Genomic DNA, 12,094 nt, shown 5'->3' with positions numbered 1-12,094 from the left:
GTACCTTATACGAGTAGACAGAGTGCTTTATACGTGTAGACAGAGTGCTTTGTACGTGTAGGCATAGTGCTTTGTATGTGTAGACAGAGTGCTTTGTACGTGTAGACAGAGTGCTTTGTACGTGTAGACAGTGTGCTTTGTACGTGTAGACAGAGTGCTTTATACGTGTAGACAGAGTGCTTTATACGAGTAGACAGAGTACCTTATACGAGTAGACAGAGTGCTTTATACGTGTAGACAGAGTGCTTTGTACGTGTAGGCATAGTGCTTTGTATGTGTAGACAGAGTGCTTTGTACGTGTAGACAGAGTAGTTTATACGTGTAGACAGAGTAGTTTATACGTGTAGACAGAGTAGTTTATACGTGTAGACAGAGTAGTTTATACGTGTAGACAGAGTAGTTTATACGTGTAGACAGAGTACTTTATACGTGTAGACAGAGTAGTTTATACGTGTAGACAGAGTAGTTTATACGTGTAGACAGAGTAGTTTATACGTGTAGACAGAGTAGTTTATACGTGTAGACAGAGTAGTTTATACGTGTAGACAGAGTAGTTTATACGTGTAGACAGAGTACTTTATACGTGTAGACAGAGTAGTTTATACGTGTAGACAGAGTAGTTTATACGTGTAGACAGAGTAGTTTATACGTGTAGACAGAGTAGTTTATACGTGTAGACAGAGTAGTTTATACGTGTAGACAGAGTACTTTATACGTGTAGACAGAGTAGTTTATACGTGCAGACAGAGTACTTTATACGTGTAGACAGAGTAGTTTATACGTGTAGACTGAGTACTAGGGGCGGAAAGCTTGGCAAAACTGTCCAGAACGTCATTGTTTTAAGTATATGAAATTTTAAGGAAAGATGCATAGTTAATATAATAAAATAAGAAATTATATTAAGTTTACAAGTATTCTATTTCATAATTTCCATTCATCAGAAATATGTTTTTATATTGTATTATTAAATGGCATTTAGATTGAAGCTGGGGGTAAAGGGCCTCCACAACAATCCTGTCCAGGGCGTTCACTTTATAGAGATGGGAAACGAATTGAACCCGAACCGAACTTACGACCGAACCAAAAGTAACCCGAACTTTAAAACTGATTGGTATTAACCGAACTAAATGTCATTACCTTAACCGAACTAATTTTTTTTTTTTGCAATATTCTTATAAGAAAAAAAAAGCTTAGTTTGCAGCGACATGTAGCGAAGGCAGGGGAAGGGGATTCAAATTTGAAAGTCCCCCCGGTCTCCTACTTGAGGTTGGGGGGCCCAATTGAGTACCCAGAATTATTTTATTTACATAAATATTACGCCACTGCCATGTAATCTCGATATTCACGTTGTTATATAAGTCAGTGACCATGTTGCAAGTATTCCACACATAAGACATATATTTATTAAGTACATTATCTCATGTCATGATGTCAAATGTAAAAATGCAGGGACCCCCTAAAGAGGACAAGCCCCCCCCCCCCATGGCCCCCGAATCCGTAGCTATGCTACTGGCGACATGCTTTGACAGTTATATTTACTTCTTGCAAAATTCTGCTGCTGTCTTAAGTTCGCCGTATCTTTGACATCCTGCGTCAGTTTGGGTTGTCTACCTTTGGTATCAACACGAAGGGCACCGTGCATTTAATATTTGTGTGTTAATGAAATGGGATATTTGAATTCGAAAAGTAGACTCTGAATGTAGGAACTACCTGGACAAGTGAGCAGGTGTTTCATTTGTATAGAACTTTTTTTTTTTGTGACTGTTTCTATAGAACGTAACATTAAACAGAACTATGAAATCAAAAACATAAACAAATGTGGCGTATTTCGTAGTTTGAACCGCAAAGATCACATTTCTAAGTTACGTCTAGAGATTGGAGGATTGTCGAGAATAGTTACCAAGAAGGGACAAGTAAATAATTCGGCGGTAAGGGCAGGCTACAGAGTTGATCACAATTTAAGTAGTGAAATGAAGCCATTCTTTGACGGCGAATGCGTAAAAAAGGTTTACTAGCAGTGATGGACGAAATATGTCATGAAAAGAATGCAGGTGAACCCGCCACCCTATTTCCATAACAATTAGAAATCTTAATCTAAAACTAAGAGTTAGTGCAGCGAAGTCTGAAATGTTTTCTATTGCTGCCGACATATCTGATACCGCTCAACTCTTGCTACTTATTCGCGGTAAAAAAGCAATTTTAAAATCACAGAATAGATAGCAACTATGAGGAGCATGCATGCACCACCACTGGCAAAGACCTGCTCATGGAGAAAGTGTCTCTTCTTTGATAGAAATTAGTTGACGTGACTACTGATACCACCAGAAGTATGGCTGGATGTCATAGCGAACTGGCTGCAAGAGTTCTTAGAAAATGTGTCAAGTCAGACATAACCTCTGTGGTGAGGTGTTGAATCAGAACCCATGAGATGATGTGTTCAGAACCCTGAGATGATGTGTGTCACAAACCGCTGTGAGCCCACACCCGTTTGTGTGTGTGTAGCAGAACAACCGCAGTCAACTACCATGGCCTTAGTTATTGTGGAAAGTTTTAAGTTTGTTTACTGTTATTTATATTTTAGATCTAATGCAATTATTTATGTTTTTAATATATTTTAATTAGTTGAATTAGATTTATTTTATTATTGGAAGGGGAAATAAGTATTTTTTTTTTGTGCTTTAATGTTTATTTTGTTGTCACGTGACCAGGGGGCCTAGGCTATAACGAAGGGGGGGTGACCTGGGAAATTTGGGGAAAGGGGCAGTTGACGCGGCCTACGTCATCACTGGTCAGATACCGATGATGCATGTAGACGTAACCACTGAGGTTATGCGTCACTGATGATGCAAGGGGACGTAACCACTGTGTTGCGGTGTAGTCCACGTGGGACTTTTTTTGCTCTGAAAAAGAACGGACAGTGAGCGTGGGTTTTGTAGAGCGGACGGTCGTATTTCCCGCTCCTGCATGTCTTCCTAAAATTGTACGAGAAAACTATAGCAGAATCTAACGTTCATAGTCATTAGAGATCTGAGTTTAGTCACCAGTTGTTGATGTACCTGTATGTAAACGTTTGATTTGGAAGATTCTATATTGAATGTAAATAAAGTTATACGCCTACGTTTTTCTAACTATATTCCGGTGTTTAGTTTTATATGTTAATTATATAGACAAACACCAAATCGCGACAGGGCTAAAGTCACCAAAGTTCCAGCGTCAACAGTCGGGCCTCCAGAATCACCCTAGACCACGACCAGTTAAAGCAGGCGCCAGCACACTGGTAGCGTCTTGTGACATTATGTTCAGAACCCTGAGATGATGTGTTCAGAACCAAGAGATGATGTGTTCAGAACCATGAGATGGTGTGTTCAGAACCATGAGATGATGTGTTCAGAACCATGAGATGATGCGTTCAGAACCAAGAGATGATGTGTTCAGAACCATGAGATGATGCGTTCAGAACCATGAGATGATGTGTTCAGAACCAAGAGATGATGTGTTCAGAACCATGAGATGATGTGTTCAGAACCACGAGATGATGCGTTCAGAACCAAGAGATTATGTGTTCAGAACCATGAGATGATGCGTTCAGAACCATGAGATGATGCGTTCAGAACCATGAGATGATGCGTTCAGAACCATGAGATGATGTGTTCAGAACCATGAGATGATGTGTTCAGAACCATGAGATGATCCATGAGATGATGTGTTCAGAACACAGAGATGATGTGTCCAAATATGAAGTGCTGTCTACTGATTAAGTAGAGGCAAGGTTTTGTTTGATAAGACATGCAACTCACATTTGTATGACGGAGAACTGAAAACAAATAGCACGTTGTTGAGAGACTTTTTTCAAGGGACATCATTATTAGATTATTATTAGATGTACATAGTTTTTCCAAACCGAACCCGAACTTTAAAACATAGGTTTGATTTCCATCTCTAATCCACTTACAAAACAAAAAACAAAAAAAAAACGGCACTGCTATTGAATAGAGGAACGGGGCTAAAAGAGATGGGGAGGAAATGGGTTAAATTAGAATTATAATGTTATAAGCCCGCTTTCCATTAGTATTTATAAATGTATTCTCACCGATTCGTTAAAACACATTAACTTCATTTTAAAGTTGGGCACTACTCAGAAGTGCAATACTCTAGGATCAAATGACAATGTTATGCATAAAAGTAGACTTCATAGGATTATGTGTTGTTCAGGGGAATGATTCTCGGGGCCAGTCCTTCCCATAATGTATGTGTTATTTCGAGAATATGAAATATGTATTATTAAAAAATTGTATATGAAGAATTCTCTTCGAGTCCTAAGATCAAAGATGACTGCAGTGTTTCACGTGTCTACGCAGACCCAGTTGACACCCACTAATGCAGACAGAGCCGTTGTCCGCCCGGGGTCTATTTAACTTCACTTTTCCCTATCTTCGCCTGTCTTCGGCAAGGTCTGGAGTCTCAAATGTGTGTCCAGCGACATTAGTAAGAAATCTCCAGCTGTCTCTTTCCGAAATATGCAATAGGCTGAAGGAAGGACTACTTCGTGTTAATATATATATATACGCACGTTTATGCATAAGGTTAGGGTTTACTGGGTGTTAGGGATAGGGTTTACTGGGTGTTAGGGATAGGGTTTACTGGGTGTTAGGGATAGGGTTTACTGGGTGTTAGGGATAGGGTTTACTGGGTGTTAGGGATAGGGTTTACTGGGTGTTAGGGATAGGGTTTACTGGGTGTTAGGGATAGGGTTTACTGGGTGTTAGGGATAGGGTTTACTGGGTGTTAGGGATAGGGTTTACTGGGTGTTAGGGATAGGGTTTACTGGGTGTTAGGGATAGGGTTTACTGGGTGTTAGGGATAGGGTTTACTGGGTGTTAGGGATAGGGTTTGGAAAAGAATCGCCCCTCCCCCACTCCAAAGTTCTTGATCCGCCAGTGGTCGCAATATTATAAGCCTAATATCTACTGGTCAAACTTATCACGACATTGTCGACTGAATTAGACAAACTTGACCAACTGGAATCAGTTATCAAGCAGTGAAGCTTTGAAAAGGAATTATTGGAACATAATTCTCAGTTTGCAACATTATTCATTGAAATAGTTTCATCGAATCTATAATTAGAAGATCACATGATCACACTCCAAGTTCAAGGTTCCCCTAACACAATGTCTTGACTTTTGTCCTATTTCTAGAATCTCATTCTCGTTGTGTATACTTGAGTATGTGTGACTTCATAAATAATTGCTCACAGGGAAACCTCTACCCAGACCTAAGACCATGCCAACCAGACGTCAAACTTCATTCCCGGCATGACATCACGATCGTCTGGCGTGGACGTCACACCTAGCGTTACTAAATGGAGGTATCGTCTGCTTTGAAACTCAAATTGATTGCTGATAATCATTTCTTCAGGCTATTTGTTTCATCTCTCACCAAACATGTCCTAGTGAAGGAAACATTCTGACGTTTCATCTCGTTTGCTTGTCAAGGTTACATTGTAATGATGTTTGCTGAGTGTATTGCTGTTGATACAAGCGTATGTTGTAATACTGCAGGTGTGATGACAAGTGTTTGCACGGACAAAGCTGATGATATTTAATTGTATATTTACTTAAAGAGCTTTTATAAAGATTTTAAAAAGTTCGCATTATTTCTTACTTAATGGGGGGGGGGGGTCTCAAACCTTTACAACTCATTTTTGGGGTTTTAAAAATATGTTACTATAATTTATTAATTAAATTTGAAAGGATTAAAAGTTATTTTTGTTTCTGTCACTGCTAAGAGTGCAGAGTTTCTCAAACTAGAAAAAAAAGGGGGATGATAGACGTCTGAGAAGGCTTAGTTATAAATCCGTGTGCCAACATAAAACTAGTAAAATGACGTCATTTTATCTTACAATTAGGACCGTTAAAATCTACACCGAGGAGTCTGCGACAATATCGAGTCACAACTTTTTGAAGGAGACATTTCAATACGTCTTCGTTAAGTCTTTCTTCACAAGTTCTTAGATCAGTGTGATCAGTGTGATATCGTTAGGTTCACGACTATTGTGTGACATAGTCAACGACAAGTCTGTCGTGCGCATCTAGAGTTGCTTCTTGTGCGATGTTTCTCTTTTGTGCACAATAATGGTTTGTGCGCTCTAGTTCCTAAGGACGCGCTTTGTTGATGTCATTGCTTCTTTGCCTCTGTTGTGGTTGTGCTGATGGCGGATCTTTTGTAGGAGTTTTCTTTTGTGTTTTCTTAAGTATTGGGTAAGTTAGTTTAATTTGCTTTGTTCTTTTTGAAATCGTTACTAATATAACATTGTAAATGGAGGTCTCAAGGAATGCGTATTTTTCTTGTTTAGGGACTCAGGCTTGGGACTCAGTGATAGTCAGCCTGATTTGTTTTGGTGTGGTCCGTGCACCCATGGCGTTGTGAATGTTTGTGTGTGGGCTTCGCGAGCCCTGATCGAATTATGGCACTGAGATTAAGGTGTGCTATGTTATTTTGAATAAGCTGCTTGTTTGTATTTGACCTTGTATAATACTAATTACCAAACCATTCATCTGTCATGTCCTGTTACATTATTTATTCATTAAATTGTTGCATTTACACTATTGTTATTTAACTGATATAAGTTCACATATAGTCAGTATTTGTGTTGCATCTACATATTAACCAATAAACTGTCCGGGGTGTCAGGACAGACGAGCCCGGCCAAATTACAACCCCAGCAGGAAGTGAATGAACACTGTTCAGGCGGGGAGCCCGGGAAGCACATCATACCCTATATGAACCCGAAAGCAAAACCCCCTGACAAAGTCATCGTATTTAGCACTAAGAGGTGCATTACCCTCGTATGGTCTATCTCTCCCTTCTTTATTAGACATAATTTGACCTGCTAATTTTATTTTACTAGGATGAAAAGTGCGCTCCAGACTTCATGCAAATAAATTACTCAGATTGAATTAAAAAACAAACAGTTCGATATCATCCAATCACTTTTACTTCAACTGTTTTTTTTTTTACATGCGCTCTTCTTAGTGTAAGAACAATTTTCTAGACAACCTCCTTGCCCTAGCGGTCTAATGTGAGCGCGAACGAATGCTTCATGTGGTAAAGGTTTGAGAAACACTGACTTAAGAGTAGTGTAGTAAGTAGGCAGTACAAGCGTGCTACGTGTGCAGTGAGGCAAACAAAAGATCTTACTTTAAAAATAGCAACACAATTCAAATTGATTTCTTCTTTCAGTAAATATCAAGCATACAATTCCAGACTCAAACTTTAGCCCCAAAAGCTCAGTGTAATTAGTTTCTGGTTTTGTTGACTCAAGAATGTGTACGTCTATTATTTTAACGTTATTTTGTTCATTATGAGTATAAAAAAATGACTTGGTTGAAAAAAAAACAGTTAATCGTTCGTGATTCTCTTGAATGTATTCCTTAATGGACCGCTATGTTTTTGTGTTGTCTGTGTACAATATATTATTATTTTATAAAGACCTGCAAATGTTCAGCGTGTGTTTCAAATTGTAAATAGGCCAACAACTGTACACAAAACGGTGGATTTTTGCAAATGCAAAATAATCTAGCAAAAATAAGATCTTGGTAGCTTAAAGACTAAAATCTTTGGCCTCTATTTTAATTTTATTTATTTCTTTTAATCAAACCATTTTGTTTTGTTCAAAAACATTTTTACATTTCTGATTTTAAAAGAAATTCAAATTGGATGATGTTAAACTTTAAAAACTGAAGCGTTTCTAAAAGATCCTATTGACTCTCCATGTAGAGCAATATCTTTTGAACAGCACGCTGAGGTTCCAAGCTTGTTTTTTTTTATAGCAATAAATAGATTTTAGATTGTGTTGAGATGGTTGTTTGAAAATATAAATCACCTCCTTTGGTTTTGATTAACGGATTGTATAAACACATGATTTTTATCTACATACACAACGTGTATATATATATATATATATATACGAAGATATTCAATCTTGTGCCGACTGTGGTAACATAAGAGGACTATATGAGGGCATGAGAAAAGCCTTTGGACCTCACACCAGCAAGTGTGCTCCGCTCAAGTCAAAAGATGGCTCAATCATCAGTGATCGTGCGCTGCAAATGGAACGATGGGTAGAACACTATGCAGAACTCTACCAGATTGAAAACGCCATCTCACCAAATGCTGTTTCCAACTTCCCATCACTTCCAGTTTTGACGGAATTAGACGAAACGCCCTCAGTAAAGGAGCTGAGCATTGCCATTGACATGCTTGCACATGGGAAAACACCCGGAGGAGATGGCATTCCTGCTGAAGTAATTCAGGCTGGAAAACATGCCCTAATCAAACCACTCCATGAACTGCTAAGCTTGTGCTGGGAACAAGGAATGGTCCCCCAGGAATTGAAAGACTCCAACATTGTTACAATTTATAAAAATAAAGGCGACCGCTCTGATTGTAACAATTACAGAGGCATCTCACTGCTTAGCATAGTCGGAAAGGCTTTTGCTAGAGTATTACTAGAGCGATTACAGATCCTGGCAGATCGTGTTTATCCAGAGTCGCAGTGTGGCTTTAGGGCAGGTAGATCTACAACAGATATGATTTTCTCTCTGCGGCAGCTACAGGAGAAGAGCAGAGAACAAAAGCAGCCCCTCTTCATAGCTTTTATTGATTTGACCAAGGCCTTTGACCTTGTTAGCAGAAGCGGTCTGTTTGCTGTACTAGAGAGAATCGGCTGCCCAAATAAGTTAAGAAAACTAGTGTCAGCTTTTCACGAAAACATGCAGGGCACCGTTCAGTTTGAAAGTTCTTCCTCCAGGCCATTCTCCATTAAGAGCGGTGTAAAACAAGGATGTGTACTGGCCCCTACACTATTTGGCATCTTCTTCTCAGTCGTACTATCCAGTGCTTTTAAATCCCTGGAAGACGGAATATACATCCATAGCAGATCCGATGGAAGGCTCTTTAACCTGGCACGTCTTAAAGCCAAAACGAAAAGGCGTCGTATCTTGATAAGGGAGCTGCTGTTTGCCGATGACGCGGCACTCGTATCTCACTCACAAGGAGGTCTACAGAAGCTAGTGAACGCCTTAGCAGCTGCTTGTCAAGAATTTAGCCTTACTATAAGTCTCTCCAAGACCGAAATCCTGGCACAAGACGTCGCAGAAATACCTATAATACAAATTGGGAACCACACCCTTTCAGTGGTGCAGGAATTTACCTACTTGGGTTCAACAATTGTCAGTAACCTAGACTTAGACATCGAGCTGACAAAAAGGATAGGAAAAGCTACCACAGCATTAGCAAAACTCTCCAAGCGCGTCTGGGAAAATGGTAAATTGACCACAGCGACCAAAATCCTAGTCTACAACGCCTGTGTTGTGAGCACTCTCCTTTATGGCAGTGAAAGCTGGTCAACATACATGTACCAAGAGCACAGATTGAATAGTTTCCACTTGCGCTGCCTGAGACGCATAATGGGCATCTCTTGGAGGGACCATGTCTCCAATCAGGAAGTTTTGAGATTGGCCAATATGAACAGCATGTATGCTCTCCTGACACACAGAAGATTACGCTGGCTCGGACATGTCACCCGCATGCCAGATGGTAGAATCCCGAAAGATATCTTATATGCTGAGCTTGTGGAAGGAGTCAGACCCAAGGGCCGCCCAAGACTAACATATAGAGATGTCTGCAAGCGAGACATGAGAGCCTCAGGCATCAGTGAAAGTATGTGGGAAAACATAGCCAAAGACCGGAGTGCATGGAGACAGACTGTGCGTGCTGGGACAACCCTTGCTGAGAACAAAAGAATTGAAGCGGCTTTAATCAAGAGGGAAAAAAAGAAAGCTGCCCTGTCTGCTAGCCCTAAATCAGAGGCATACACATGTACGAATTGTGGCAAAGTCTGCCGTTCTAGAATTGGCTTGATTAGCCACACCAGATTCTGCCCCGTCTCAAGATTAAGCCAAAACCAGTGACTCACTTGGGCGCATCCATTGCCTTTCGAGACAAAAGGAGCCATATATATATATGTAAATGAATAGAATCTAAATAAATAAATAAAACAGGCCTTACTAGTGTATGAATATAGAGAATGGACAGTCACTCAACGTAATGTCATAGGCCTAAGGCCTATATAACTGTTTCTAGATATGTAATCTTATATTTCCGTGGTTAGTAATAGTAAACATGATTCCAAATGTTTGCCAATTGTTTTCATATTTCGTTATATTGATTTACAATGACAGCTATTTTAGTTCATTACGAAGAACAGAGGGAAAAAATAAACTGACCTTTTCTTCCAAGTGAAATGATTTACACATCTTTTCCTGACATCATGCACTAGTCTGACCAGTTCGTGAGATGAAATCGAAATTCCCACGTTTTAAAACTGAAACCAGGAATACTGGCACTCAAGTACGATTGCTTCTAGAGTTGTTGTGAAATTGGTCTTAATGTAGAGCAGAAGTTTAGTGTGTAGAGTGTCGACAATGATCCTGTCTTTGAATTGGTTTGTTTTTTTGCTTCTCACTGAAAGGCAGCTGTATCGAACGCCAATTTCAACACAGCCAAGAGTTACACTGAGTTAAGAGTTGTCGTTCCTTACTAGATCTCTACTCCTTGATGACGTCCCCGCGAGCTGGGACAGGCTTACAGTGAGGAGAGCAATATTGCTCACGGAACCGATGTGTCTGTGTGCGTGTGTGTGCGTGTGTGTGTGTGCATGTGAACGTGTGTGTGTATAGTGTGAAGATGTGTTCGCGCCTGGAAGTGTTCAATTTGATGGGAAAAAATCGATGAGACTAGAGGCTTCATCTACCAGACTCAGAACGCCTGTATTTGGCTTGTGTAGAAAAAGAAATCCTCATGCGACGAGTGGTCGACATGTCCAGTTTGTTGTTTTTAACAGCTTGAGTCAGAAACAAAGGAAAAGAAAGACAAACCGATGTCTTAGAAATAAAGAAGACAGATTAATGTCTTAGAAATCAAGAAGATTAATGTCTTCGAATCAAGAAGACAGATTAATGTCTTCAAATCAAGAATACAGATTATAGTCTTAGAAATCAAGAAGACAGATGAATTGTCTTTAAAACAAGAAGACATATTAGTGTTTTCAAATCAAGAAGACAAATTCATGTCTTCAAAACAAGAAGACTTGTTTCTATGAAATGGAGGACACTGGCGTCTTGCAATTTAGCAGACCAGCGTCTTAGAAAGTAACAAATTATATCTGGGAATAAATTCGCATCAGTATGAACCTTAAACAGTGTTCATCTGATTTGCTTTATCAGTCTTCTGCTCTGAGCATTAAAATTCAAGAATCAAAATTGAGCTATTCACTTGCGGAAAAATTACTTGATTAAAAATACTTAAGCAACAACAACAAAAAAAAAGTATCTAAAAAGTATATCTATCTAAAAATGCATCATAAAACTTTTTAAGTTAACAATCTTCTGAGTCGTTCCACACCGAGACCAATATAACGAACTAGTCGACCGGCGGCGTAACATACGCCGCTATTTTGCAGGGCCTGCCATAGGCCATAGCAACCTATTCGACCGCAGTGGGCCCCACACTTTCATAGGACCCGCGCTAATTCTATGTGTAAATTATTAAATTAAACCATATTATAACTTATAACAGATTTCTCGCGGCCGCCTGATTTACCAGGAGCTTCTGGAAATCTCATGAAATTGCAAAATATATTGTTATAAACCTGGTGGTGGCACAGATGGGGGTAGTGGTGTGAGTGTAGTCAGCCGACGCAAATCGCCCCAGGCCAGCGCCAGACGAGCGGTCAACCGTGACGAGTTACGACGATCGGCCGAGACGAGTTAACAACATGAAGGTTCGAGTAGGATCGGCGTCGTGAACAGAGCTCAGGAGCGTCCCAGAATGGTCGAGCGACGTTCTGTCCGGTTCTAGAAGGCCAGTAGGGACCCTATTTAAAGAGCGGAGGTGTCGCAGTCAAGACGGTTCAGAAAGCGGGTTCACGACAGGAGTTCAGAACACGGTCGACTACAGCACAGTTCAACGGTGTGGTTCTGTACGGAGCATTACGACGGTTCAGTGCGGAGTACTGTCAAGTACAGTTGAGACG

The 12,094-nt window shown here is 40.0% G+C and overlaps 1 protein-coding gene across 1 annotated transcript in view; it reads right to left on the bottom strand.

Moving 5' to 3' along the window:
• The window catches only part of LOC106057026 (transmembrane protein 196-like), a 40,567-nt gene extending 29,882 nt beyond the window's left edge, over positions 1-10,685 (bottom strand). The window contains exon 1 of the mRNA XM_013214047.2: positions 10,287-10,685. The gene's annotated coding sequence lies outside the window, so the exon portion shown is untranslated. The remainder of the gene's footprint in view (positions 1-10,286) is intronic.
• Between the last annotated feature and the right edge of the window lie 1,409 nt (positions 10,686-12,094).

Source organism: Biomphalaria glabrata, chromosome 3 (genome assembly GCF_947242115.1).
Source record: "Biomphalaria glabrata chromosome 3, xgBioGlab47.1, whole genome shotgun sequence".
Lineage (NCBI taxonomy): Eukaryota > Metazoa > Mollusca > Gastropoda > Planorbidae > Biomphalaria > Biomphalaria glabrata.
The sequence above is the reverse complement of the archived record's forward strand: the minus strand, read 5'-3'. Positions and strand labels throughout refer to the sequence as shown.